Raw genomic sequence first — 7,455 nt, forward strand, 5'->3', positions numbered from 1 at the left:
ACCCAGAAATAAAGTTAAGAATATAAATAAAGTCTGGGTGGGTTAATGCCAAATAATAAGGGTCTCAATTACATGGTTGCTACAACATGTAAGTGAGAAAACAGTAGAAGTAAATGGCATATCAATAGTGCACAAATTGCAACAATGGGGAAGAGATAGTAGATAATGAAAGACAATATAAATTCATGTCAATGCAAAAGGAATACAAGGATCAGAAAAGATTGACATTGACAGAAAAATAATATCACCCAACATTGGAGAACAAGTCACTAAGCACCAAAATAATACCAGAAAAGATGCAACAGTTGAATATGAACAAGTAACACCAATGGAAAAATAATAAATTTAGAAAAGAAAAGAAAAATATGCACAAAATTAAAATGCAATGAATGAAATATGCAAATAAATTAAGTAAAATAGAATAGAAGTGAAGAGGGATGAGAAGTTAAAGAGATAAAGGAAGAAAGAAAGAAGAAATTAGGATTAGAAAAGAAAAGATAAGATAATTGGCGCTGATTTGGATAAGTTGGGCAGCTCAGGCGACGCAAACGCGTGAGTAACGCGGTCGCGTGGTGTGCGATAAGGTCAACTGACGTGGACACGTGGGTCACGCGATCGCATGGCCTGATTTGTGCGATTGGCACGAGTGCAGCCTCGCGTTCGCGCAACTCTCTATTTCAAACTCATTATGCCAAAAATCTGGGTGACGTGTTCGCGTGGGGGACGCGATCGCGTGAATGGCCATTTTTGAAAAACGATGCGGACGAGTGAAGCACGCGTTCGTGTGGTAGGGCTTGTGCTTCTAGCATGAGTCCAGCCCAACTCCATCATAACTCTCTGTCATGCACCCATTTACGTCGATTTTACAGGATCACGTGTTCGCGTGGGTGACACGGACGCGTCAGAAGGCTATTTCGCAAACAACGCGAACGCATCAGTGACGCGGTCGCGTGGGTGAATTTGTGCCTGAGGCATGCCTCCATCCACGCTTCGCGTGACTCTCTATTCACTTTTCTTTTCTTCCTAATGCACTTGTGACGCGGACGCGTCATCGACGCTGTCGCGTCGTGTGCGTGTTTTCGTTTTTTTTGTTTTTTATTTTATTTTTATTTTATTATGCAAAATACAGAATGCAATATGCAGATGCTGATGCAGATGTTATGAATAATTCCAAGTTCAATTAAATAAAATAAAATAAAACTAAAAAAACAAACAAAACAGACTAGAATTAAAACTGAAAAAGGGACGATCATACCATGGTGGGTTGTCTCCCACCTAGCACTTTTAGTTAAAGTCTTTAAGTTGGATATTTGGTGAGCTCCTTGTCATGGCGGCTTGTGCTTGAACTCATCCTGAAACTTCCACCAATGCTTGGACTTCCAATAAGCTCTATCAATATCAAGTACATTTCTCAAGCATTAATGGAGTTCTTCACAAGCTTTGAGTTCCCAAATTTGATCCTCATATATGCCTAGATCCCAAATCTTGTTTCTGCACCCGTCTTGAAGTGGATCATCATTGTTCCAATTGGGTGGCAACCAGTCTGAAATCTCTACGGAGTACCAAACTCTTCTGTTGGATCTAACCAAATTATCAGCAGTTGAGTCCTTACATCTATCTCTTGAAGTATCAACCTTGATGAGCCTTGATTTGCAACTCCAACCACTAAACTGTCTCTTCTTACGCTTTATGCCACAAAGCTTCCTGAGTTGGCCGTCTGTTTCAAGAATACCGTACTCAAGTGGGATAGGAAAACGAACAGAGATAAGTTTTACCCACTCAAATGAAAGAGTAGACGACAACCTAGGTGGAGAAGGCTCCAACGTTCTTGACAAAGCGTACTCAACTCCCATCCTCCCTTTTCTAAGGATTTCCGCTTCCACATCATCCTCAGACTCAATTAGAGAAGAGTCTTCATATTCAAGAAGTTCAATTGCGGATGTAGTTTTATTACTGAGAGGGCTTTATGTATGATCCTCATTACCAAGGGAACTTACTTCTGGATCTATCCCATCCAAGTCTTCATAAGGAATATGCCATGGAGGTTGTGCACTGGCCTTCTTGACATCAATATCAATCTTATTAGAGGGGTGCTCTACAATTCTAGATTCCCATGGGGGTTCAGCATCTCCTAAATCTTCAACCACTTCTTCCTCTACAAATATTATGGCTTCCTCCACTTGTTCCAATACAAATTCATGCTTCTCACTGTCCGCCGGAGTTTCTAGTGTTGCCTTCATGCTATGCTCTTCTTTGGATTCTCCATATGTAGCCATGGGAGTACCTTGAATGTTCAAATGTTGGAAAGCTAATCGGTGTACTACCTCAGTAAAGGCAGTTGCGAATTTTAGTACTCCCCATTTCATCTCTCTTTGCCCTTGAAGAAGAATACCAATAGTGTCATGCATTGAAGGTTGAGGTGGATGTGAGGGCTCATTAATTGGGAGGAAAGGTTCATGATAAGAGGGTGGTTCATCACTCTCCATCTTTTCCACTTGTTGCACTGCACACTTCAATTCTTTGTTCTCAAGTTGATATTCTTTAGCCATGAAAGCTTCAGGTGTTGTTCGGTTTATCGCTCGGTCCAACTGATGCAGGGTTGCTTGAAATTGATCCATTGTTTCCTTGAGACGATCCCTTGACACTTGTTCTGCTCGGATATCATAAGTAGGATCATAAGGCTCTTGGATTAATGGATATGAAGGTGGTAGTTCTTGGGATTAATTGGGTTAAAATTGGGGTGGATCTATGTATGGCTCATATGGCTCATAGGGTGGTTGATATGGTGGATAAGGGTTAGAATCATGTGATGGTGTTTGGTAGTAGGGGGCTTGTGAGTATGGTGGTCCAAAGTTGTATTGAGGAGGTGGTTCATAAGCATATGGTGGTGGTTGTTGATAATCAAAAGAATGCTCACCATAGCCATTGCCTTGATATACATCACAGAATGGTTGTTGATAGTCCATTGGAGGTGGTTGTTGCCAAGAAGGTTTATCAAATCCTTATCACTCCTCCCATCTTTAATTGTTCCATCCTTGATGCATGTTCTCCTTATAGCATCCATTCCCTACAACAATATTGGAACCAAACTCATAGCGACAGGGGTGAGAATTCATAGTAGCTAATAAAGATTAAAAACAAAAATAAATAAACAAGCAAAAGAAAATATTTACAATAACCAATAATAAGGCACACGTTTGCAATTCCCCGGCAATGGCGCCATTTTGACGATCGGATTTCTATCGGTAAAGAAATTCACAAATATAATCGCATTGTAAGTATAGTTCCTAAACCAACAGAGAATCCTTTCATACAAAAGTTTTATTTGTCACTTAAGCAAACACAATAAAAATAAATAACCGAAGTATTCAAACCTCGGGTCGTCTTCTTAAGGAATTGCAGGGAAGTATGATTTATTATTGATCATGAAAAAAGATATATTTTATTTTGGGTTTTTGAAATAAGGAACAAGTAATTTAAATAGCAAAAAAATAAATTAATAATTAAGAAAACTCTTGGCAAGGTATGAAAATTAGAAGTCCTATCCTAGTTATCCTTATCAATTGTGATGAGAATTGCTCGTTGCTCCCACTTAGTCAACCTCTAACTATGAAGGTAAGTGGATAAATCAATATGAATCCTCAAGTCCTAGTCAATTCCCAAAGAAAGACTAGAGTTAGTGGAATTGAAGTCAATTAGTAACTTCCAATTATCAATCAACAAAAGAATTTGATAACTCAAGAGACTCTAATTACTCAACCCAAGTCAAAAGGAGAAAATTCCAAATTATTTATATCATAAATAAAAGAAACAAATCATAGATCTGAAATACCTCAAAAATTCATTAAATAGAAAATAAATCTAAACATAAAGAGTTCATAAACCAAATTGAGAAAATAAATAAAAGGAACATTGAACCTGGAAATTGAGAAGTATAAATCATAAATCCTTTAAGAGGAATCCTAATCCTAAATCCTAAGAAAGAGGAGATATCCTATCTCTCTCTCTAAAACTACATCTAAAAACTAAAATTGTGAATTATGAATGAATGATGATGAAAGAATGGATTCCCCCACTTTATAGCCTCTAATCTGTGTTTTCTGGGCCGAAAACTGGGTCAAAAACAGCCTAGAAATCGTTGATTGCGAAATCTGCCACGCTGGTTTTTTTGTCACTGCGATGCATCCACGTGAAGCACACGTTTGCGTCGTCTAACTGTACGGCCACTATAGGGAATTGTATATCAAATCGAAGCCCCGAACGTTAGCTTTCCAACGCAACTGGAACCGGGTCATTTGGACCTCTGTGGCTCAAGTTATAGTCATCTTTGTGCGAGAAGGTCAGGCTGACAGTTTTGCAGTTCCTTTAATTTCTTGTATTCCTTCCACTTTTGCACGCTTCCTTTCCATCCTCCAAGCCATTCCTGCCCTGTAAACTCTGAAATCACTTAACACACATATCACGGCATCGAATAGTAATAAGAGAGGATTAAAATTAGTAAATTTAAGGCCAAAGAGACATGTTTTCAATCATAGCACAAAATCAGGAAGGAAAAAGTAAAACCATGCAAATAGTATGAATAAGTGGGTAAAGAGTTGATAAAAACCACTCAATTGAGCAGAAGATAAACCATGAAATAGTGGTTTATCACTTACCAAAGAAGCTTTAAGATCCCGGAAGCTTTATGATACCCTGTACATTAGGGGATGCTTGTACCAAGACAGCTCTATGTGATCTTGGGGCAAGTATCAACCTGATACCTGCATCCACTATCAGAAAGCTTCGTTTGACTGAAGAAGTCAAACCAACCCAGATATGCCTCCAACTTGCTGATGGCTCCATAAAATTCCATCAGGCGTAATTGAGGACATGATTGTCAAGGTTGGGCCATTTGCCTTTCTCACTGACTTTGTGGTGCTGGAAATGGAGGAGCACAAGAGTGCAACTCTCATTCTAGGAAGACCTTTCCTAGCAACTGGACGAACCCTCATTGATGTCCAAAAAGGGGAGGTGACCCTGAGAGTCAATGAGGATGAGTTTAAGTTGAATGTTGTCAAAGCTATGCAACATCCAGACACCCCAAACGACTGCATAAGCGTTGATATTATTGACTCTCTGGTGGAAGAGGTCAATATGACTGAGAGTCTCGAATCAGAGTTAGAGGACATTTTTAAAGATGTTCTTCCTGATCTGGAGGAACCAGAGAAAACAAAAGAGCCTCTAAAAACTCCTCAGGAAAAGAAGAAGCCTCCTAAACCCGAGCTCAAACCACTACCACCATCCCTGAAATATGCATTTCTAAGAGAGAATGACACTTTTCCCGTGATGATAAGCTCTGCTTTAGAGCCACAGGAAGAGAAAGCACTAATTTAGGTGTTAAGGACACACAAGACAGCTCTTGGGTGGTCCATAAGTGATCTTAAGGACATTATCCCAGCCAGATGCATGCACAAGATCCTACTGGAGGATGACGCTAAGCCAGTGGTTCAACCACAGAGGCGGCTGAATCCGGCCATGAAGGAGGTAGTGCAGAAAGAGGTCACTAAATTACTAGAGGCTGGGATTGTCTATCCTATTTCTGATAACCCCTGGGTAAGCCCTGTCCAAGTTGTCCCCAAGAAGGGAGGCGTGACAGTGGTTCATAATGAAAAGAATGAACTGGTTCCTACAAGAAAAGTTACAGGGTGGTGTATGTGTATTAACTACAGAAGGCTCAATACAGCCACCAGAAAGGATCAATTTCCTTTACCATTCATAGACCAGATGCTAGAGAGACTAGTAGGTCATGATTACTACTGCTTTTTGGATGGCTATTCAGGTTACAACCAAATTGTAGTAGATCCTCAGGACCAAGAGAAAACAGCATTCACATGTCCATCTTGAGTATTCACCTACAGAAGAATGCCATTTGGACTGTGCAATGCACCTGCAACCTTTCAGAGATGCATGCTCTCTATCTTCTCTGATATAGTAGAAAAATTTCTGGAAGTCTTCATGGATGACTTCTCAGTATTTGGAGACTCGTTCAGCTCTTGTCTTGACCATCTAGCACTTGTTCTGAAAAGGTGCCAAGAGACTAACCTGGTTTTAAATTGGGAAAAATGTCACTTTATGGTGACTAAAGGAATTTCCCTTGGGCACAAAATTTCGAATAAGGGAATAGAGGTGGATCAAGCTAAGGTAAAGGTAATTGAAAAATTACCACCACTTGCCAATGTTAAGGCAATTAGAAGCTTTCTGGGACATGCAGGATTCTATATGAGGTTTATAAAGATTTTTTCAAAATTGCAAAACCTCTGAGCAATCTGCTAGCCGCTGACAAACTATTTATCTTTGACACAGAGTGTTTGCAGGCCTTTGAGACTCTGAAAGCTAAGCTAGTCACAGCACCAGTCATTTCTGCACCAAACTGGACATTACTATTCGAACTAATGTGTGACGCCAATGACCATACCATTGGTGCAGTATTAAGACAGAGGCATGACAAGCTCCTGCATGTCATTTATTATGCTAGCCATGTTTTAAATGATGCACAGAAGAATTATACAACCACAGAAAAAGGAGTTGCTTGCAGTGGTTTTTGCCATTGACAAGTTCAGATCCTATTTAGTAGGATCAAAAGTGATTGTGTACACTGATCATGCTGCTCTAAAATATCTCCTCACAAAGCAGGATTCAAAACCCAGACTCATAAGATGGGTGTTGCTTCTGCAAGAGTTTGATATAGAAATAAGAGACAGAAAAGGGACAAAAAACCAAGTAGCTGATCACCTGTCCCGGATAGAACCAGTAACAGGAGCATCCATCCCTCCTACTGAGATCTCTAAAACCTTTTCGGATGAGCAATTGTTTGCCATTCAGGAAGCTCCGTGGTTTGCAGACATTGTAAAATATAAAGCTCAGTAATGTCAAACTATTGACAGTAAAGAAGCGCTTATTGGGAGGCAACACAATCTTATTTATCTATGTTAATTACTTTTTCATTTCATTTTCCATTGTTATTTTATGTTTTCCTTAGGTTGATAATCATGTGGAGTCATAAAAACAGCTGCAGAATTAAAGCGGAATCAAAAATAGCATCAAAAATAACACATCCTAGAGGACATGCTTACTCGCGTTTAAACGCCAGTAAGGTTAGCAGAATGGGCGTTTAACGCCCAATCTGGCGACATTCTGGGCGTTAAACGCCAGAATTGGCAGCCAGAGTGGCATTTAACGCCAGAAAGGGTTGTCTGGTGTCAGGCTGGCGTTAAACGCCAAAAAGGGTCACAAGCCTGGCGTTTAACGCCAGGAAAGGTAGCAGAACTGGCGTTTAACGCCAGATTTGGCACACAATGGGCATTTAAATGCCAGGAAGGTGCAGGGATGAGAATTCCTTGACACCTCAGGATCTGTGGACCCCACAGGATCTCCAACACCCACCTACCTCACCATTCACATTCGAACCATTTCCCT

Source organism: Arachis hypogaea, chromosome 1 (genome assembly GCF_003086295.3).
Source record: "Arachis hypogaea cultivar Tifrunner chromosome 1, arahy.Tifrunner.gnm2.J5K5, whole genome shotgun sequence".
NCBI classification, from domain to species: Eukaryota; Viridiplantae; Streptophyta; class Magnoliopsida; order Fabales; family Fabaceae; genus Arachis; species Arachis hypogaea.